We start from the raw sequence: 23,673 nt of genomic DNA on the forward strand, positions 1-23,673 counted from the left end.
CCAAATTCTTATGTTGAAGTTCTAGCCCCCAGTACCTCAGAATATGACTGTATTTGGAGGCAGATTCTTTAAAGAGGTAATTAAGTTAAAATAAGGTCATTAGAATGGGCCCTAATCCAATATGACTGATGTCCTCATAAGAAGAGGAAATTAGGACACAGACACACACACAGGGAAGACCATGTGAAGACACAGGGAGAAGATGGCCATCTACAAGTCAAAGAGAGACGCCTCAGAAGAAATCAGCCCTACCAAACCCTTGAGCTTGAACTTTCAGCTTCCAGGACTGTGAGAAGATGAATTTCTGTTGTTTAAGCCACCCAGTCTGTAGTACTTCGTTATGGCAGCTCTAAGAACTAATATAATTCCTTATAAAAAATTAATTGAGGGACTTCGCCATCGGTCCAGTGGTTAAGACTCCATGCTTCCAGTGCAGGGGGCATGGGTTCGATCCCTGGTTGGGGAACTAAGATCCCACATGCTGCGTGGCGTGGCCAAAAAAGAAAAAAATAATAAAAGTAAAAAATAGGGTTTCCCCAGTGGCGCACTGGTAAAGAATCCACCTGCCAATGCAGGGGACACGGGTTTGAGCACTGGGCCGGGAAGATCCCACATGTCACGGAGCAACTAAGCCCGTGTGCCACAACTACTGAGCCTGCATTCTAGAGCCCATGAGCCACAACTACTGAACCCATGTGCCACAACTACTGAAGCCCACGCTCCTAGAGCCTGTGCTCCGCAACAAGAGAAGACACCTTAATGAGAGGCTTGCGCACCGCAACAAAGAGTAGCCCCCGCTCGCTGACTGACATATATACACTAATATGTATAAAATGGATAACTAATAAGAACCTGCTGTATAAAATAAAATAAAATTCAAAAATTCAAAAAAAAGAAGAAGAAAGAAAGCCTGTGCGCAACAACGAAGACCCAACATAGCCATAAATAAATAATTAATTTAAAATTTTTTTTAAAAAATAAATAAATAAATAAATTGAGGGAAAAAAAGGAAAAGCAAAAAAAAAGAAGATAAAAAAACTTCAGCTCTCTGTCTTCTATCATTAACCCTACCCATGGAGTCAACAAATAAATAGAATAAAAATGATACATTTCTTTGATTAAAAAGCAAATTTTTATATATGTGAAATAGGTATATTAGGATACAGAAAAGGAATGGAAATTTGGTACAGTGAATATCTTTTTTTTTTTTTTAACTTGTAATTGGGGTGGGAATTAACAGCTAGTAATTTTTCAGCATTCCTAACTCTAGATATTTTTTGATTAAAGTAGGCAATCTGACTTGCTTCTCTAGTAAGAAATACCATTTTTTTAACTACCATGTAGGAAACTGTCTCCTTACCCCAGACAAAGAAATAGTCACTCTCTACTTCCTGAAAACGTGAGCTTCAGCCGTGCAGATAATGTTCAAAAATCTTTCCTAATTGTCCCAACCCTGACTTCTTTGGAAAGAAACCCAAAAATTTCTTGTCAAAAGAACCAGAAAGTAAAAACATACTGTTGTTAACACAAAAAGCAAGATGAAGTTTATTGGGAAAACTCTCCTCCCAGGAATGGAAAGTTTCTGGGCGAGCACCCAAGCACAGCAGTGCCCATGACCAGTATTGTTTTATTTTCAGAGATATCACAAGTCAGAATTTCCATGTTTGTGATGCATTCTTTGTCTTCATTACATTCATTATAGTTTATTCCAACAGGTGAGAGCAGTCCAGAGACTGCTAAGGAGAGAGGGGCAATTTCAGATTTATGACAACCAACTCACATAAGGCGTTTGGACTAGAAGGTGACATCATTGAGCTGTTAGCATAGAGTTTACAAAATCCTGAAAATGGCCTTGAGCTCAAGAGGAAAATGAGTCCAGTCCACAAGTCATCGCTGCCTCTCGTATTTGTCTTCTCCTTTCTTCCTTCTCTCTTCCTCTTCCTCTCTTGGCTTCTAGGAAGAGCGTGGGTGACCCAGAAGAGGACACCTAACATTTTAACAAGAAACACTGCGTCTGAAGTCTTGGATTCACGTGGTCCTGGTCGACATCCATTGGCAAGTCTGATGGGAGGCTGGGGAAACGCTGTCAGGGGAGGGAAGGAAGAGGGATGGTTTGGAGCTAACTGTGCATTAGAGGTGCCTTCTCACTGCCAGGCTGGCAGCTGGGATGGTGGGAAAGGTGGCAGTCTCTCCCTCCAATGCCCTAGAGGTGCCTCCAGGTCTCCTATTTGGTGGGGACTCGGCAGTTCTTGAGTCCCAGCTTCTGCTTCCTGGGGCTCTGGGTCTCCTGAGAGAAGAGAACGTGCTGGGGTAGACAGGTATGTGGACACAGTGCACACAAGTAGAGTGGATGACCCACAGAACTGCTTGCATTTGTCCTTTGTACCTTCCTTTCCCCCAACTTCTTCTTCCCTCAGTTATTCTTCTCTGGTCCCTCAGATGCATCACTTGCCCACGAGTCCAGCCAGAGGCTGCATTTAGCATCACTCAGAGACTTCCTGACTGAGGGGCTTGGGGGATCATTTCATCTCTTTCAGCCCTAACTTCAGAACCTAGAGAGGGAGATAACCATATCTTGACTGCTTCGTAAGGCTTTTTTAGGGTTAAATTGAGACAGCAGATTTGAAGGAGGTAATATATATTTAAATACTTTGTAAGCTGAAACGTGCTGTAGAGGTTTAGGTATTGGATTTGAATTCTCCTCAAATCAGTGTTATTCCTGCCTGTGCCAGCCTTTAGCCTTTGTTCTTAGACCTAGCAGTCACAGACTTCTTGAGATACGGGCCAGTGTGTCTCAGTCTGCATGGAGGCTGCCCGGTGCCTGAGATGCCCCCCTTAAGGAATCACAGGTTTGAGAGTGAGCCAGTGCTTCTAAAAATAGTATCAGAGAAACCTTTTCTTGAGGGTGAGAGAGATGATTGCCATCGGTGCACATAATTTGTTTAGCTGTGCTACGAAGTAGCAGAGCTCTCTTTTTCTTTGGCAATTCTCAGAACCATTAACAGGCTAAACAGCTCCAACCATGGAGGGGGATTTAGTCTTCAGTGCTTCTCAAATTTATTTGACCAGCAAAACCATTCATACCGTTTGCAACTGGGAACACATTTTGGAATTCCTGTGGAGGTAAACATAAGGCTTTGCATTTGTTTTTGGTTTTCTTTGTTGTTTGTTTCATTTATTAGATAATCTCTGAAGCAGAGATCACTAACCCAAGGTGTGAAAACAGAGAATATTTGATCAAAGGGGCAGTTCCTCATGGGCTAGGAGCTGGTAAGTCAGGCCACGCCTCCCTGACGCTGAAAAAGCCCGGACCCTAGGAGGCTGGAGAAGGGCTCTGTGGGACCAGACTGGAGTTGTAGGGGAAAGAAAAGGCCGCAGGAGTGGTGATGTCCTTACACTATTTCACTTACTCGTCTCAACGACTCTGTGAAGAAGACAGTATTACAGTCACATTTTCGGGAGAGAAACGGACGCTGAGAGGGGTTATAATATTTGCCCACGGTAACACAGTTTGTCAGTGGTGAAACCAGGATTTAAGTTCAGGTCAGCCTGCTATAAAGCCCATTTTCTTTCCAGAGTAAGATCCAACCCCTCCAAGAAGGGGGAAGGTGAAGGAGACAAGCCTTGCTTACCATACGAATATGCAGTTATAATCGTGCAGAGAGAGCTGTTGTGGTCACTGAAGGCCAGAGTCAAGTTCAGAAAATATGGGCCTCCAAGTTCCTCTTGGGAGAAAAAAACATCCTCTTACTCTGGTATGTGCAGTTTAAACTCAGGGAAAGGTGAAAGGGAGCTGGGTGGAGCTGGGCTCCATAAAAATCACTACCTTTATGGTTAAAGATTTATTAAGTGACCACAATGTTCTGGACATATAAACAGACTTGACCCTTGCCCTTAGGGAAACCAGAGTAAACATGCAAGATTTATAGTCAGAGCGCTTCATGGCAGACTAGATGTGTTAGGAACGTATGCATTCCAGGATCCTACCTAGCAGAGTTGAAAAATGTGGCCTGGAAGAAAGTTCAACATGCAGGGAGCTGGAATTTGTCTCTCCAGGATTTGCAGTCTCACCTCCCTGGGTTTCTTTACTTTTGCTAGCTGTGTGAGTTAAGGTATATTCCTTAACTTCTCTGAGCCTCAGCTCCCTTTTCCACCAAACGAGGATGATAATACATGTCTCATAGGATTAAGATAGAGTGTTAATTAAATAACGTGTGCAAAATGCCAGGCACACAGTAGGTGCTAAATAAATGAGCGCTATGGTTTTTAAAATTTCCCAATTGTCCATGGGATAATATTCAAACTCCACTCCCTGATATTTAATGCTTTCCATAGTTTAGCACTTACTTAGCTCTCCAGTCTTTGCTTTGGCTTCCCTCCACTCACTATGCAGCCAGCGTCCATGGGCATTCATTTCCTGATGACTTGTCAAAGTCTTCCCTTCCTTCAAGGTTTAGAGCAGTTCTCAGATCATATCTATGGAAACATGGGCGGGGGGAGCATGTGGCTACAAGACGCTTTCAGAGGGTCCTGGGGTCAAAATTATTATCATAATAATGCTAAGATATTGTTTGGTTTCCTTTTTCACTGTATTAACATTTGCACCAGTGGTGCAAAAGCACTGATGGGTGAAAGCAAGAGTACCAGTAATCCTTTATTCATTACCAAGACCCAATTATAGGGGGAAAAAAATACCAGTTTCACATAAGAATGTGCTTGAAGAAACAAACATTATTAATTATATTAAATATTGACCTTTGAGTCCACATTTTTTTAATATTCTGTATGATGAAATGGGAAACATGCTCAAAGCACTTCTGCTGCGTGTGGATAGTCAATGATTGTCTAGAGGCAAAGTATTTGTGCAATTGAACTATGAGGTGAACTGCCACTTTTTTTCATGGACCAGCATTTTTATCTGAAAGAATAACTCATGAACAAACTATAGTCATTCAAATTTGGATATTTGGCGAACATTTTCTCAAAAATGAACTGAATCTATCACTTCAAGGAAAACAGCTGACAAGATTTGTTGCCATTGATAAACTTGGGGCTTTCCAGTAAAAATTACAGTTTGGAAAACTTGTATACAACTGTGAGTTTGACAGATTCCCAGTAATGGAAGAGTTTTTGATGAGATCTATGGTAATATTAAAAAACATGACTTTTTTATTACTGTATAATAAAATATGTCAACATTTTGAAGATCAAAATTTCCAGATGACCAGTGCGTGAGGTTACAAAATCATGCAGGGGTAAAAGATACATTCAAAGTACATGTAGACCAAGGGGTTTTAATATAACAGAGAACAAATGTTCATTGATGTGGTTTCAGATTCTACCTTGTAACTAACTTTAAAAGATTACTACTTGTTGAGATTTGGTATCTTATCAAAGAAAAAAGATACTCATAATTATCTGGAAAAGGTTATGTACTCTCCCCTTTTCCAACTACTTATCTGTACCTGGCCGTATTTTATTTATATACTTCAACCCAAACAAAGTTTCAACAGACTGAATACAAACACAGATATAAGAATCCAGCTGTCTTCTATTAAACAGTCATTAAAGAAGTTTGCAGAATAGAGAACAATACCATTCTTCCCACTAATTTTCCTTTTGTTTTAGAAAATACAGTAATTTTTCATAAAATATATTATTTATGTTAGCACAGAATTGGGTTTATTATTATTACATTAGAATGATTTGATAAACAAATTTTTTTTAAAAAATTCTGTTTTCGTTTCTAGCTGGATAAATCTCTCTGTATAACCCACGCAAATAAAAGATCGTTGGTGTCTTTGATCATTCTCAAGAGTATAAAGAAGTTCTGAAGGCAAAAAGGGAGAGCCACCGGCTTCGAGTAAAATCCCACCACCTTCAGGAAAACTGTCTAACCATTCGATTGGGGCAAGCAACCTTTTCTTGAATTCCTGTAGACTTTAAGTACGTACTACTCATCTGTCACTTGGCGTTATCTTACCTTGTCATTCTGTTTTAAAATAATTTTTTAAAATCCATAATAGGTCCTGTAAGCTTCTCACAGACCAGAATCGTGCCTTATTGCGTTTGCAGGAGAATGTGAGGGATGGTCACAATATATGCCTATTGCTGATAGGATATAGTGAAGCGTCCTAATTTGCTAGCATCATTGTCTTGATGTGCTCTTACAAATATGACTGAACCTCACTGATCTACAAATACTGGTGGGGCAATAGTCTGAATTAGTGAAAACTCAGAATCCCAAACATACTTATATATTGTAATTATTGTAATGTACATTTATATATTTTAACATTTTTCTTAAGGCTAACGTATACCTATTGCAAAAAATTTTTAAATTACACAAAGTAAATAAGTATTTGCAAAATAAATAGTACCTAGTTGTTTCCTAGCTTAAGAAAGTTAGAAAGCACCTGTCATCTCATAATGGCTATCAGTATTTTGATCTGTCACCTTCGAGGATATATAAAGTGAGTTTTACAGAAAATTGGGATCTTACTTTATATAAAATTTTGTACCCTCCAGGACCTTAATTGCTCTTTGAAAACATTATTTTTAGCAGCACTGCTATGTTTCAATGATGCACATTTAGGTTGTTTCTCATTTATTGTTTTTATCAATAATACTGTGATGAACATCCTTAAAGTAAAACAACTGGTGATGTGTTCAGGATAGATTCCTAGAGATGGGATTACTGATCCATAAGAATTCCAAAATGCAGTTTGATTAATTTAAAATTATATGACTTGAAAATGATGATTGTGTTATGGCCAACCAGCAGTGATAGCATAAAAAGTAGGAGACCAAATAGAGCTTTCTGTGATGGACGGACAGCTTCCTACACACTTTAGACTTCTAGCCCTTGGGTGCTGAGAGGTGTTTGTAGTGGCGGTGCTATAGACTCAAGGTGGAGGGGCTACAGATGTTGGGAAGTTTAGTACAAGTCACAGAAAGCACGCCTGGCTAATATAAGCAGAAAGAAATGTATTAAAATACTAGGTCACTGAATTTCCAGGAGCACCAGAAAACTAGGAGTAGAGACCACATGGCCAGGGTAAACCTCCCAAATCATAGCAGATCTGGTCATAAGAAGACTCCACTGCTTGCACCACCTTGGTGTGACTATCCCTGGAGTTCACCAACGAGCTGCCTCCACTAGGACTAGAATGCATGCCAGGCTCTGGCATCCCAAGTCCCAATCCAGCATGGATGCTGTGATCACCAGGACCGTGTAACTGTCCTCACTCAAGCTGCAAGGGAGGCTGGGAAATTTTGCCTCTGGCATTGGGGAGTGGTGTCTGCTTTTCACGAAAACATATTGAGAGGGGCAGCCCCTAATCGTGAAGAAGAGTTCAGATGCTGAGCTGCCAAAAAAAGGAAACAAATGCTTACTATAGCCAGTAACAATGACTGTCAAGCATCTGGGAACCTGACATATTCTAGGAGGCATGATATTGATGTTGTATAATAAACTGTGTCAACCTTTTGGAGATCAAGATTTTCCAGATGACCAGTATATGATGTTACAAAATCATGTGTGGATAAAAGCTCCATTCAAAGTACATGTAGACAATTGGGGTTTAATACCACAGAGGACAAAGGTTCACTTTGTCCTGATATACCTTTGTATTTATTACAGAAGAGCAGCCGGGTCTGATTTGTCATCATTGTCTAGTGCCTAGGGCAGAGCGGGTAGGCAATGACGTTTCTTGAATGAATGAGTGAATGAATATTTAGACACCGCTGGCGGAAATGGATGCTGTCCACTATGGAGGATGCTGACACGAAGTTCTATTCCATTCCAATAGGTGCTGTCTCAGGGAGTGGAATATAGAGTGTCAAGCTGGTGACACTCACCGTCCCATGGTTTTCACCTTCCCTCCCATCTATTTTAGGGGGGTGGTAAAAGATAAACTGAGACATCCTAACGTTTTTAAGCATTTATCTGAGCAAACATCAATTCCAGGTGGCAGTACCAAACAGGAAGCGGTTAGTAGCTCTCCACCCAAGGGGCAGGCAAGCCTTAAAGAGAAGGCTTGGGACACAAATCAAGGAAATGATTTGATTGGCTATCGCTTAAGCAGTTGCCTTAATAGAGAAAGCCCAGCTGGCTGATTGTGATTGGTTGTCCTTGCCGTTTGGTTTCATAACCTTGCGGCATTTACAGGCTTCCTTTTGGTTCGCGTGCATAGGCTGCTAAGGCATTAGAGTCCATTTAGTCTAATGGTCTCCTTGTTTAATTAATTTAATAGAAGAAATTATCTGGGCCACACTGTCTTCATCTTTTTAATTCCCAAAAAGGATAGTGAGCATTGGTTTATAAGTACATTCTCTCACAAGATGAGAAACAATAATTTCCAGATTAAAAAAAATTAAAAAACCAACAGGTCTGAACATCTAAGACACCTGAGGGGAAACGTGAGGCGTTTATGAAGGCTGTTGTTCAGGCAGAGAGGGTTACAAGCAAAAGGCGTTCTGGATTGATGTTTCTGGGTATATCATCCTTGTTCCCTTTTATACCACTCCAATATGGCCCTCTCTTTAAAAATAAAATGAGTTTTAAAGTTGAGGAACTGGTTGTGTATATTTATAGATGGGAGAGATGGGTTTGAAAAAGTAGCTGATTCTGAGTGATTGTGATTTTCCAAGTCTGATTTCCATTATTAGAAAAGGGGAACGCAGTAACAGATGATGTCATTATTGGAACCACAGAGGCATGAGGACGGTAGAGGCGCTGCCTTGCCTCATTCCCACTTCTGCCAAGCGTTGAAGTGGGACCGCGGAGATGGATGGCTTGGGATAATTTTTGGCAAGGCACCTGCATGTCAGAGCTTGTTTTCAGGACCCTGAAGGCTATTCCCTTTAAAGACACCCAGGTCTCTATCATATTTTGTAATTTTTTTTTTTTTTTTGCTTCTTTCCCAAATAGATCACTTCAAGCTGCAGATATCCCAAATACAAATTACAGTTCATTCACACAACTGAGATGCCATATGCTAACTCACAGCAGTACTTGGAGTAAAAGAAGCAGCTAAGTCAAAAACTTGCTTCTCTGGCTCACTATGACACCCACTAAGTCTCACCCAGCAGGACTGTTTAGGATGGAGAACAGCTTGCCTAATACTGACACATCTCCAATCCCATACGTCGTTGACATTTTCTCACAGCGGGCCGTTCTCTCACTACTCTGCAGACATTAACTGCTCTGCCTTCCCACAGATTTTTCAAGTAATTAGTTGCTTGCTGCCAGCAAACCCAGCCACTTCTGGGGTACAACACGCATCATCCTCCCAGTCAGTCTCGTAGTTTTTGAGTTGCCGCCAATTTCGCTTCTCCTGGGAGCTGGCAGATGGGTCCTGTCTCTTTCGGCAGATGAAGACGTAGATGCTCAGAGCTCGGAGTTAAAATCCAACAAATAACAAAATTGGACAAGATCTCCTAGGTCTCTTCCAGTCCTAATCTTGCCAGTATCCCCCGAGGTACTAGTACGTAGCCCCAGCCATAGAGAGCACGTAGTAAGTCTTAATAACTGCTTGAGTTGATAGGGCTGAATGCATTTAAATGCAGGGTGACAACGGCACACATTTACTGAGTGCTTAGCATTTGCCAGGCGCCATCCTAATTAGCACCTGGAATGTCTGATCACAGAAAGTTCTCACAGCAACGCCAGGAGGAAGGTGCTATCATCACTCTTATTTTAGAGGTGGGGAAACTGAGGCACCAGCTGGTTTAAACAACTTGTCCAAGGTTGCAGTTAGTATGAGTTAGAGCTATGGGATGAGCCACGGCTGTCCCACTTCAAAGCTCACGTTCCTTGGAGTAATAACGACAACCAAAACGATAAAACAGCAAACTCTATAGCGTGCCGGGCGTTGGTCTGAGGAGTCTATGTAAATCAGCTCCTATGATTTTCACAATAGGAGGCAAGTAGTAATATGATCCCACCTTTTACAAAGGAGCAAACTGAAACACAGAGACATTAAGGAACTCGCTCAAGATCACACAGCTCTTAAGGGGCAGTGCTGGGATTTGAAGCTAGGCTTCAGAGTATGTGCTCTTAATCCCATGCTGCTTCGGGAGCACTTTCCTGGGTTACGATACAGCCTCTTCTCCTCACCCATGGCAGGGAGGAGAAGGCAGCTTCCTCTAAGGAGTTCTTTTGGTCTGATTCTGCACTCTGTGGTTCTGGGAAGCGCTACCAGCACCTGCATGGACGTTTCCTCTCCTCCTACGCACAGATGGCTTTCATGGGTGGTCCAAATGGTCTAAATCGCTCTCTACATATTTGTGAGAAAGTAAGGAGAGTGTAGTTTGTCTTTAAATGGAGGTACTTCCACAGCGGAGGAACAATGGTCCCAAGTCCTAAAATTCTGTGGGGGACAGTGTATGGGTCCCAGAGCATCTGGGAGGTGGGCTTTGCCTTGCCAAGCACACCTACCCCCCTCTTAGGCTAGCATTGCTTTCACTGATGACCACACTGCTGGGTCAAGCAGAACTCTCCCTAGGGATTTTCCTGGCTGTAGCTGATAGAAAAGAGGCTCATTTTTGTCTCCCGGTGCCGAAAGCTGTTAGGGGTGGCCTGGGGGCCGCACTGCCTGCACGTGGGTAGAAGACATTGATGCTGACAGCAGAGAAGTGGTGGACAGAAGGTCCTGGGGAACTTGGGCTCAGGCTCCAGTCTTCCCCAGATACTTCCCTGTCCCTCCTGCTTGTGGGAGACAATAACTGGGTCTTACTTTGAGTCCCATGAAGTTGGGTTTGAGACTGGCAACTGACTGGAAACCATCTCTGAGGACTTAATTACTGAATCTTTGATAAGGCTCTGCAGCTTTGAATATTGGGGCTCTTTCCACCTGTATTCCAGCTCACTGGTGTGCGTTACTCTGAGGACAGCTCTACAGTGATGTCCCAGGGGCCTCGCCTAAGAAAGGACACATCTGCGGCCACCGGTGCAGTGTGCCATTGATTCCCTATTTACTAGGTGTACTAGCTTCCTAGGGCTGCCATAACAAGGTACCACAAACTGAGTGGCTTAAACAATAGAAGTTTATTGTCTCACAGCTCTGGAGGCTGGAAGTCCAAGATCAAGGTCAATAGAGTTGGTCTCCTCTGAGGCTTTGGGAGAGAATCTGTTCCAGGCCTTTCCCCCAGCTTTTGGCCATTTGCCAGCAATCTTTGGTGTTTCTTGCCTTGTAGATTCATCACCTTGATCTCTGCTTTCATCTCCAAGTGGCATCGTCCCTATGTATGTGTCTCTATATCCAAATTTCACCTTTTCATACGGACAATTGTCATATTGGATTAGGGCCCACCCTAATGACCTAAATGACCTCATATTATGACCAGCTAATTGGATCTGCTATGACTCTGTTTTCAGATAGGGTCCCATTCTGAAGTACTGGCGATTAGGATTTCAATATAGGACTTCTGGGTTGGGGAGACACAATTCAACCCATGCCACTAGGGAATCAAGCAGGGGAAATAAAGAACAAGGCGCTCCTCCTTTTCACCCAGATGAAGCCTTTGGAAAGTAGACACGCAGAGGGCACCGACTCTGAATTTCAATGTCACTTTTGTGTGTTACTAGCTTGGTGACCTTGGGCAAGTCATTTAACCTTTCTGGGTTTGAAAGATAAGCAGAGTGGGCTGGACTGATGGTTTTTAAAACTCATTCCATGGAGCCACTGAGGCATGTTCGGGTTGGGGGGTTGGGAGGGAAGTTGGCAGATTGCTGACCTCTCTTGTTCACGTCACCCAGTGGTGTGCCTGGTGGTCCACCTTGCCCAATGGGAGTATCCGATCGCTGATGTTACTTAGAATTGTCAGTGCACAGCGGTAACACAAAGCAGACCAAGTATTCATCGGTTTTATAGTTGTTTTTCAGTTCTCTACAAATAACACACTCCCCTCTTCCCTGTCCCCTGGGTGGACAATTCAGGCAGACTGATCCCACCAATTCCCACCTTTGTACACACTGCTTCCCCAAAGCAGTTCTGTGCTTATCTGTTGTATTTATAAGAATTCCAAGAAAATTTTTGTTTGAATAAAGGGCTCAGCTAAAAGAACAGTTTTAGTTCAGAAAACAACTAAAGGATCTGTGTTTCCTTCTAGTTCTAAGATTCTAGTTCTGTGTCTCTATTAAAAGTAGTCTCAATCTTTTTTTTATTTCCATTATCTCTTTTCTAAATTTAATTTTTATTTCATATTGGAGTATAGTTGATTTACAGTGTCGTGTTAGTTTCAGGTGTACAGCAAAGTGATTCTAGGTCATGGATGGATCTAGAGATTATCATACTAGGTGAAGTAAGTCAGCGCAAGACACATATCATACGGTATCATCTATATATGGAATCTTAAAAAAATGATACAAATGAGTTTATTTAGAAAACAGAAACAGACTCTGGCTGGCTCCACGGAGGTGTGGGCCTTTACATGGAGAACTGTTTTTTTCTTAACTCTCATTTAAATAACTTGGAATATCTTACACACACCATTTGTGCTGGGGAGGAAGATCTTTTCAGTAATTGCCTGTATCTGGAGTGGTAGTTTTGGTCAACCAGTGAAAACACCAATTGGCATGTGTCACGGAGTCCTGTATAGCCGTGGTACCAAACTTGGTTTGTTGCGGGCTAGTGGCCCTCCACTCAGCACCCCTCCCCAAAGGCGTCTCCACATTAGACTGCACTAGTAACCCCCTTTCCTCCTCATACCCTAGCATCCCTATGCTGCCTACAGGGTAGAACCATCTCCCTGCTGAAATTTTCTCTCACCTACTGTTGTTCTCATTTTAGAAAAGAGAAATGACTATTTTGATATATAATAATAATCGCTAACGCTTTTTAAGCACTTACTCTGTGCTAGGCACTGGTCCAAGTGCTTTACGTATATTACCCTAATTCTCCTAACAACCCTATGAAGGAGGTACCATCCTCTCCCCATGGGCCAGTGGGGAAGCAGGCACAGAGAAGTGAAGTCATGGGCTTAGCTGAAGACGTTGGCACAGCTAGGATCTGAATCCAGACAGCTTGGCTGTTCACCACCGCGGGATGTGCAGGTTACGTTTTACACGTGCTGTTGGAAGTCAGGTATTTGGATTGCATTCCTTTTCTTGCCATTGAAGCAATCCTGAGAGGGCTAGAAAGGGAGAGTAATGGCGTTTAGCCAGCAACGAACTACTATATGGCTAGGAATCTAGAACAGAACTGCTATTGATCCCACTGGCCCTTTGGGAAGCAGGAGTGTTTTCTGTTTTCTGTCCCTGCCCTTGTGGGGGGGTAAAAGTGCCGCCCTCCATCCCCTCCTGCCCTTGTGGGGGAAGAGGAATCTCCCTGGTTTTTCTCCCGTGGCAGGAGGGGTGGGGAGAAGGTTCGGAAACAAGGGAAAGTGTGTCATCAGTGAAGTGAGGGTTTCCGGGGCCGAGATTCATCAGTGGACAGAGAAAACAATTGCTTTGAGGGGGAAAAAAAAAATAGTGCTTGTTCTAACTTTAGGGTCTGCCTACATTTAATTTCTACTCCTTTGGTCTCTGCCACAGTTCAAGGCCTATACTGCATTAACTTTATAACCCATTTCCTCACTTCCAAAGACTCCCCTCTCCAGTTCATTCTCTGCGCTGTTACCCGTATTATGCGTCTAAAAATACGAACCTGATTGTTTCCCTTCATACATAAAACCCTGCATTATTTTTCTCCTTGTCTAGGGAACAACCCTGGAACGCACCTATCTTCCCAGCTGTACAAGGTGTGTCCTGCCCATCTTAGGTCCTGTCCTCACTTTCCTGCCCCTCCAAACCATCTCCGTCCTTTATGTCCTTGAGTGCTACTTATAAAACCCCTCTGGAGGCACCCAGTAGAACGCCCTTCCTTCCTTCAGCTCCTTCCTGCTGCAGCTGTCTTTCCGTTGGTCTACATCTGGCAGGAGCAGCATCTTACAGCCCCCCAGGATGTTTTGGAAACCATACTGAATTCTTCACGTTACAATTTCAAGTTCCTTCTGTTTATGGCTTTTGAGCACCTGGACTCAGATATATGATGAAAAGAAACAAAAAAACTCCTTCCTTCTAACTTCGGCCCTGATGTTTATTCAGCATTTTCTCCCCATCATCTATAGATGCCATTTAAGAAACAGCAATCTGCTGCCCAGTGACATTGTCTTCCGTGTAGCTGGACATTCACAATGTGGTCAGATGGTCCTCAGATGATTTTCAGTTCTTTTAAGGCATTTAATTATGACCACATGGATGCAGGTTCAACTTGAGGGTAAGCTGATTTTTTTTCCTGGAAATGAGAGCTAAGAATCTAGTGTTATTTATTGATTTTTTTTTTTTTTTTTTTTAGAATACAATCTCAAAAACTTTACAAGTTAGTAAAACAAACAGAAACCAAAACCCTGCAATTACCAAACACCATTCTCTTTTCCTTAGAAAAGCCAAGACACTTCAATGAAATTGATGAGTTCTGTTTTGTTTTGTTTGAGCAAAATCAAATACCGTGGCTAGTTCGCCAGCTGCTTCCCTGGAGTTCATAAGAACTGGCCACATAATTCCCACCCTACCCATCCCTCCCCCAAATTTACTTTTGTTTTATATTTCCTCTTTCTTGTAAGAGTTGCTAACTTTGCGTGAGAGCTTTCTTAAGTGGTATGAGGGGAAAAGCTAATGTACATTGTCATTCTGTCTGGTCCAGAAGATTTCTGATGATGTCATCAGGATAAAGATTAAATGGCATCATTTGAATGTTTTTACACTGGTCATTTATATAGCTAGATTAATAAGTTATTTTCATCATGGAAAATATGAAAAGAGAAACAGCCCTTACCCTGACAAAACAAGAGCAAAGAGAGAAACAGAAGCTATAGGATTAAAAACCACCACTGCTTTCCTCTTACCAATAAAAGGGGCAGTACGACATGCAGTTGAAATTTGGACAGTGGGGTCACCGTTAAGCTGCCCGTTGATATCAACGCTGGTAAATTAGATCAGGAGAGTACTCTGCACACACTTGGTAAGGCTCCCCAGACTCATCAAATTATATAACCAACTTTGATTTCAATAAGGGCTACTGACTAGAAACCTACTGGGTTAGTAAGGGCCACTAAAATGTGGCTGGGACTTTCTTTTCACAAATAAAACATCAATCTCATTTCAGGAGTACAGAAGAATTTCATTTTTGTGCCTCTCTCTTTCCCATTTGAGTTTTTGCCCCTAAGAAAGAGGGCATGGATGGCATGCAAGACACTAGGGTTTTATGCCTTGACTAAGCAAAAATTGTGAGAACATCTCTTTTAAGCCTACCATGAATCTTCAAGGCTATAGGACAGGGCGGGAACCTTCAAGCTAAAACCCTGAACCTCTCCTCACACATCAAGTCTCATTCCACCAGGACTCCTTTCATTGGATGCCTCCACGACCACCCACTTCTCCCTCCTTGTCCATTCTGCTCTGACAGCATCAATTCCTTTGTCCTCTGGGCTCCCATGTCACTTAAAAAAAAATCCCTGTCTCACAGGACCTGTTACCTGGTGTTGTGGTGTCTTATTGGTTTGTTCTTTTATACCCTCAGGCTAGTCTACAGGGGGTCTGAGACAGTTTGTTGTGTTTATATCTGTCTCCGTTCCTAGACCATGAATCCCCAGAGCAGAATTCGTTCTATTCACCCCTCTCTCACCATCACCATTGGCACATATGCATCCCTCCCTCTATGGCCACATCATCTTATAAACGATCAATGAATGGATTAACGATTGAGTGTCTGGGGAAGATATCCTGTAGCATTAGTCACCACACATGGGCTGACTCTGTCTGGATCAGTCTACGGCTGATCACTGCTTTCCGTCTCCGAAGAATAGAGTGGTATCTGCCAGATGTCTGCAGGCTAATTTCCAAGCCCTGCTGCAGTTTTTGGATCACGTAATATGAGCGACCCTGTTTTAGTTTGCTTGGGCTACCATAACAAAGTACCACCAACTGGGTGGCTTAAATGATAGGTATTTATGTTCCCCCAGCTCTGGACGCCGGAAGTGCAAAAGCAAGGTGTGGGCAGGTCTTGTTTCTCCTGGGACCTCTCCTTGGCTTGAGGATGGCTGCCGTCTCGCAGTGCCCTCACATGGCCTTTCCTCAGTGTGTGCGTCCCTGGTGTCACCACCTCATGTTAGAAGGACACTAGTTATATTGGATGAGGCCCCCACTATGAAAGCCTCATTTTAACTTAATCACATTTTGTAGGCTGTATTTCCAAATACAGTCGCTTTCTGAAGTGGGGATTGGGACTTGAACACGTGAATCTTTGGGGGACACAATTCAGCCCTTAACAGGCTCTGGCAGAAGTTCTCCAGTTTACTATCGAGAGGTCCCACTGCCAAATAAACAGAGAGAGCTAATGCCTTTGGAATCAGTCTGAGGCCCATTGAGAGAACTTTCTGGGGGCTCACGATTCATGTGTTGAGATTCACTAGTGCAGAGTCCCGAGATTCTTTCAGGAGAACCAGCATATAAGCTATGGTGGCAGCTGGGACCATTGGGAGGGAGGCCCTCTTGGGATAAAGAAGGTGTAGAGAAATCTTTGCGCTTTGTTGGAAAACTGTGCATCGTTTTCTAGAGCAGGGGTTGGCAGACTTTTGCTGTAAAGAGCCAGATAAGAGATTTTTCTTTCTCTGTCTGGGCTACTCAAGAATACCTTTGTAGCTGGACAGTAGCCATTGGCAATGCCTAAACAAATGGATGTGGTTGTGTTCCAATAAAACTTCATTTACAAAAACATTTGGCTGGCCAGATTGGGCCTACAGGCCTTAGGTGCCCTGGTCTGGAGCACACCCTTGCTGATTTTGATTTTCTATAGATTCTGAGCCTATCATTTGAACTATTTTACAACTCAGTAAGTTATAGACAAATGATAGCAATGCAAAATAATTCTTGACCCTAGAGATGGAAAGTTTTGATCCTGGGAAGTTCCAATTGACTTCCTTCCCCTACTTTGGAAGAAGGCAGTCTTACCTGAATTTGTACATTTCTTTCAGTATTCCTGATCTATAAATATGCCTGGATTCTCCAATTCTCTATAAATTTGGATTCTCCAATTCTCTTCCCTCATGAATAATGAATTAAATAAAATCTTTAACATGTATTCATTTTGCATCTATATGAGGGTCTTTAAAAAAAAACTAATTATCTTTTAACAAATTCAATATGGCTGGGCACTGTTTGCAAAGGGCTTAGAAGCTACGCTAAGATCATGGTTTTGCCCTCTGGAACAATGGTCTTTAAACTTTTTGATTTCACACCTTTGTCAGCAAATATTTTCAGCCACCCTGCCTTGACATATAAATATAGTATATTGTATATAGACTAACATATATAAATATAAACAAAAATAGAATTGAAAAATAAATAAAGAACTTCTAATATCAATAATTTCTTTGCATAACCCAGTGGAATTTCTTCCTAACATCTTTGGTTCTCTCTCCACTGGGGAGACCACTTTTCTGGACAAGAGAGAACCAAAAATATTAACTAGTTGGGAGAAAGAAAAAGACCTGAGTTAACCCCAGTAATACACCAACAAAGTACATTTTGTAAAAGCTAACTGTAATTTGAGCTGATTGGCCCAAGGGGATGGCAGAATTCCTCCAAAGGAGAGAACTGCACCTTTGTTCTGGAAAATAGCTTAATGGAACTGATTGGTTATAAAAGGTGAGCTCAGGTGGTCATAGTCTAGATGGAAGCAGCTTCACATGAAGAGTTTGTTTAATAAACATGGGAATTTCAGTATTGTCTGCTAGAGCTGGGGTGGGGGCCATTAGGACTTTGGCCGAGAAGATGGGAAGAGATTCTGCTCTAAAGAGGGAAGGTCTTGAGCAACAAGGAAGAGTGTGAGGTTATGGCCTCGAGGGGATCATGGCTAGGGAGACATAGAAAATACCAGATAAATATCTTTAAACAACGGTGTGGATGGTCCCTTTGACTGTGCCACCATTATGCTCTCTCATTTCTGGAGGTTCTATAAAAATCTGTTTTTGCCTAATGGAATAGAACATGAAGAAAGCAGATAGTAGTTCCGAAATTCTTTAAGGTGACCAGAAGCAAAGAGGGCCAAGATCTGAACGTGACTTGGGAGCGCAGCTGAGGAGCCAGAGTGGGGGAAGAAGCAGAGAAAGAGCTGGACTGTGACCCTTAGAAGTGTGATGGGGAGACTATGTCCGGCAGTAATGCAGGGTGAGGTCACAAAAATGTCCTTTCATACTTAAGCAAAGATGACTCCTGAGTACTGGAGTATTAGAGGATTTTCAGGAACAGGCTGTTTGGTGACCTGATTTGAAAAATGTGGTGATGGATTGGAGAGCAAAGACATTCGAAATAGGAAACCAGTTAAGAGATTGCTGGAACTCCAGGCAAGGATGATGAGAACAGAATGGGGGCAGAAGGGGTGCTTATTCTAGAGATATTTTAGAGGTAGAATCAGTAGAGCTGCGTGATGATTCCCTAGAGGGGAGAAGAGGAGAGTCAATGAGAAATAACATTTATAAAGTTTGGGTAGTTGGGTGTCTGGTGACATGCCATTCACTGAATTAGGAAACGTAGGAAGAATAGGTTTTCAGGAAAGACAATGGGTTCATAGTGGGATAGGCTGAATTTGAGATGCCCACGAAACCTGGTGGAGATGGGCTACAAAGAGTTGAGAATACAGGTGGGCATCTCAGGAGACAGACCAAGGCTAAAGACATCTCCAGGAATTGTGCTGTAAAAGGTGTCATGATTTTTTTGTTTATTGCCCTTTGATAAATATTAGGAAAACAGTATTCTTTTACTTTATTTACTCATTGATTCAAACTTATTTAATAAGTGGGAAACCATATGCCAGATTCTGGGGATAAATGATTAATAAGATCCTTTAGAAACTCATAGTCTTAGCAGAGGATTAGGCTATGAACTAAAAGCAGAGCTGCAGGTGTGGAGACCCACTCAGAACCCTAGGGTTGGTTCAAAGATTATTTTAAGATGAAGACATTTGAGATTCAACAGATACAGAAAGAAGCCTTCTCAGAGCTTCCCTTATCTGACTAAAGGCAGAAACTTCTGAGAAATGAGGACTGCCATAAATTCTCTCTTTGGGGCAGGTCTGCCCCCAGGAGAGACCAAGAGTAAACCTACCATAAATCCCTTCTCTGGGGGGAATTTTTGACCCCTACGAAGTCAGAGAGACTGCTCATACCTGTAGAGACAAATATTACCATGAGCTTTCTTATCTCTTGTTTGTTCTCCTAAAAAACCTGTCTTTTCTAAAGAAGCCTATTTATTCTTCCCATAAGAGTCTTGCGCCCCGCTCCCTTTTTCTAATCTACTAATTCTAACAGAGCTTTGAGTTACTCAACACTGAGCACTCCTGCATTTATGCACGTTGCATATGCAAATAAACTGTTTTTCCTGTTAATCTGTCTTTTGTTAGTTTAACTCAGAGGCCCCAGCCACTAAACATAGGAGAGTCAAAAAAAAGATTTTCCTCTTCTACAAAAGGAAGAAAGAAATTTCCATCCTGAATGGCCGACATAATGAAAGTGGCATTAAATACAATGGGCAACATAGAAAGATGACCAGGCTCGGGGAAAATGGCAGAGACAATTCATTCCATTTTGGACTTTTAATGTACGTAAGAGTAGCGTAGGAGTTAATTTACTCAATGACTTATATCCACCCAGTCTTCCCAGACATCATTCACCTCTCACCACTAGGTTTTTCTCCTTCCTCATCCTAGACGCTTATACTATTCCTGACAATATCTCTTCCAAGGACAGACAGGAAGCAAAGATAAAGTGGTCAAGATGTGGGATCTGGCACTCTGCCATGGCTAATTACCCACATTGGCTTCCCTTCCACTTTTCCACTGGGTTTACAATCTTCTCACTTCGGGGCTTTCCAGTACTTGGAGCAGCTCAAATTCATCCAGGAGATGGGTATGGAGTCTTGTTCCTTTCCACTTGACCACTCCCCAAACTCTCCTTGGGACAAGTTATATTTAGATTCATTTCCTTTCAGAGCAAAGTTACCTATATTAACATTAGATCAGAAACCTCCCAAATCCTACCCAAACCTCAAGGACTTTTTCAAGGATTTTGTCTCCAGTTAACACTTACCTACCTGTTTTTTTTTGTTGTTGTAGTTTTGCGGCACGCGGGCCTCTCACTGTTGTAGCCTCTCCCGTTGCGGAGCACAGGCTCCGGATGCCCAGGCTCAGCGGCCATGGCTCACAGGCCCAGCCGCTCCGCGGCATGTGGGATCTTCCCGGACCAGGGCACGAACCCGTGTCCCCTGCATCGGCAGGGGGACTCGCAACCACTGCGCCACCAGGGAAGCCCTTACCTACCTGTTTGACTTCCCTGTGTTTTCTTTTGTTCACTGCCTACCAGGTTTCATGTCAGTAACATGCTTCAGGTTATCTTCCCTGGCTTTGCTCTCTAATAAGTTCAATATGTTTAATATTTGTCTCTCTTACTCTTCAAGAAAAAGAATCATTTAATATAGGTCTATTGTATTTCCTGCAACTTTACTCAGCACTGAGAATGTAACAGGGGCTCATTTAATAGTACTGGTTTGAATCAAATTAGATGGAGTGATGTGGATTTTTACATTTGAAGAAGGAGTTGTGTTTTCTTAAAATTCAAACTACTGGTATAAACTCAAAGTTGCCGTCTTTATGACTTTCTTGTTATTTTTTATAAACTCTTTCATGGTCTATGCTCAGAGAGAACCCATGGGTATACAAGAGAGAATGGAACCTCTGATACCACAATGGGATTTTTGTTGTTGGCTATGACTTTGGAAATCAGAAATGTTCTGTCAATACACATTCCAGAATTCCAGGCCTACACATTCTGGCTTGTTTCCAGCAAGTTGACTCTATTAATGGATACTTGAAATATACACCACTTTCCACTCCTTATGCAGGCGTCTTATGGTAGAGTTTTCTTTTCTCCTCCCACCAGAATCTCAGTGTTGCTTCAGCTCCCAGCGTGTACTTACATGATCCTTTGTGAAACAGAGGGCTCGATACTTCCTGAGCTTTGACCATTTGACTCTTCCAGGACTGAGTTCCTTCTGGGCCTTCTCCTTTTCTGACCGGGCAGGTGCAAAGGCTAAGGAGAAAAAAAGCAAGATGGAAAGTTTTAGTGTTTAAGAAAGAGAGAAAGATTTGAACCATATAATAAATATAAACATACATACGTGAGAGCACCTGGGAGAAAGTCTGGGTTTCAGGTTTCAGTGCAAACCATGGGGCTTACCTCTAGTTTATTCAAAGAATCCTGAGGTTTTCGAGCCTGTCTGGGAATCTAGGGACGAGCTGATGACTTCATATTGAAATCATGCAAAACCCATGAGCTCATGAGCTGGGAGATGAAACCCGATGAGACAAAAATGGTTTCAAGTGGACCTGCCGTAAGTCTGTATAAGATCATTCAAACCTGAAGAGGTGAAAGTGGACAAAACTGGGCCACTGGAATTTGGAGACTTCCTTGCAGGGACTCGTAGTAAAATGAAACTGCTTGGTTTTCCCCAAGCCCTTGAAAGACTCGGAGAAACTGTAGGAGAAGAACTCAAAAACAAGGAACGCTTTCCGTTTGCTTTTGCAATCTCTGATTTCAGGGAGTGCCATTCTCAGTACTTAACAGGGTCACCAAGGTCAGGCTTATCTCCATAGTCCTTCCTGCCCTCTCTTCAAATGCACTCTCTTCGTGTACAATTCCAGTGACCGTCCTCAGATGGCTCTCACCGAGCTGTGATGCATGCAGCCTTGCCATGCATTTGTCTGATCTTTCGTCTGAGACAGCAGGCCCCCGAGTGCTGCTGGACCTGGTCCAGGCCCCCAGGAGCCCAGGCTGGGGAGGGGGTGGTGCTGGGATTGGCCCCTGGGCTTTGATGCCACCAAGGAAGACCTGAGAGACCATGATCAGGAAGCGCACCGCTTCAGGCAGGTGCAGAGATCTGAAGGAAGAATCAGAGAGGCTGAATCCAGGTACAGGACCGAGACTGAGCAAACCTTACCAAAGGAGCCAATTCAATGGAGCAATGAGACCACAGAATGTAGCTAAAGGTGTGTTTCCTTAGATACCAGAATCTTAGTCATGGAAGGCAGGCTACGAAGTGCCCGGTGGGGGTTAGTTACATAGAGCAGGATCCATTTGAGTTGTTTCATGCAGAAAGGATTTATTTCAGGGATTTATACGATTTAGAGAATCGTTGAGTGGGCTGAAGAAGCTGACTCAAAATTAAGGTTCAGGAACAACTCCTTAAGAATCAGGCCACCAAGGGAGCCGAAGTTTCTCCTGCACTTGGAGGCTGCCTTCTCAACCAGGGACCTGGCTCCAGAACCCCCCACCATTGCCAAGGTCAGGAGGCCGCTTCGATCAGGAACCACTGCCACCCCCTTACTGGTTCTGCTGCAACTGACAGCACTAAATGAATGCAAATCACCTGCTCTGACCTCAGGAAGCCAGTGACTGACGGCTGGGGCCTCTGCTCCCACCAACACCCAAAAACAGAAGCGGCCTGCCTGAGGAAGCAGCAAAAACAGCAGACGAAGGGAAGCCTTGTGTTTACCAAATCCACCCTTAACAAATGCATGTCCCTGGGCGAAAGTACAAGAGGGGGCCCGCTGACCATATGATTAAGTGTCGCAAATTACAAATCAAGCTACAAATACGTTCTACCCTCCTACCTTGACAAACACACCTTCATAGCAATGTGAATGTTCAGAGTCAAATTTAGGTTCCTGAACACCCCTGAAGAACATGCCAGAATGTGGCAGTGTGGGAGAGCTAGCCCCCGGCCCCAGTTTCTTACCATTGGCTTGTCCTGCACTGCCAAGGGCTCTGTGCCTACATGCTTGGCCTCACGTGGCCAAGCTCTGTTCACACTGCAAACTCTCTTCCTCAAAGCCACCTCTCAGGGCGCTTGCTTTGCTTAACTTTACTCTTGGCATCTACTCCCCTCTTTGATTTTAAGGGTCTGGGAAAATAAGAAATGCTTCTCCTCACAAAGAATCGAAAACCCATCGGTCTACAGTCTAGGAGACAGTATAGCAAGGTGGGGATTCTGCGGGCTTCGGCAGGGTCAGGCTGCATCCGGCAAGTTTCCTAAATTCTCAAAGCCTCCATTCCTTCACCTCTAAAATGGGAATGATAGGATTTACTCTGTAGGAAAGTGCACGTAAAGTCCCTAATATAGTGCCCTAGCACACAGTTAAGTGCTCCAAAAACCTTAACCATTATTATTGTTGCTATGGTCACACATTAATAGGTAAGACTGTACGGGAACAGTCACATTATTAGGGTCTTTTTGAGTCTTGAACCAGATCTCTAATCAGATGAATTGCACCCTGCATTAGGTCTCTGTGCCTTGCTTGGAGCAGTCTGGAAAATAGTCTTCATCTTATTGTCCAGTGTGAACAGATAATGGCTGCCTGGAGAACTATTTTGAGAAGGAACTTGAGGTCAAATCAAGCACAATGCTGTGATTGATTAATAATGTCTGCCTGGGGTATGGTGGGAGATAGGGCTGTACGTGTGCCAGGTATTTGCCATTCCTGGACTGGACCCCATTCCTGAGTGATAGGAAAGAAGATGGACTTGCAGAGAAACATTGGGCTTGAGTCCTACTTCTTCCACCCCCCCGGCTCTGTGACC

At 43.0% G+C, this 23,673-nt stretch overlaps 1 long non-coding RNA gene across 1 annotated transcript; it reads right to left on the reverse strand.

Annotated features, from left to right (window-relative positions):
- Positions 1–14,271: 14,271 nt before the first annotated feature.
- On the reverse strand, positions 14,272–21,290 carry LOC132422287 (uncharacterized). Its single transcript, XR_009518841.1, has 3 exons — positions 21,274–21,290; positions 21,014–21,126; positions 14,272–14,292 (listed from the first exon to the last, which is right to left on the reverse strand). It is a non-coding gene; the product is annotated as an uncharacterized lncRNA (long non-coding RNA).
- Between the last annotated feature and the right edge of the window lie 2,383 nt (positions 21,291–23,673).

The sequence above is a fragment of the Delphinus delphis genome, chromosome 3, assembly GCF_949987515.2.
Source record: "Delphinus delphis chromosome 3, mDelDel1.2, whole genome shotgun sequence".
NCBI classification, from domain to species: domain Eukaryota; kingdom Metazoa; phylum Chordata; class Mammalia; order Artiodactyla; family Delphinidae; genus Delphinus; species Delphinus delphis.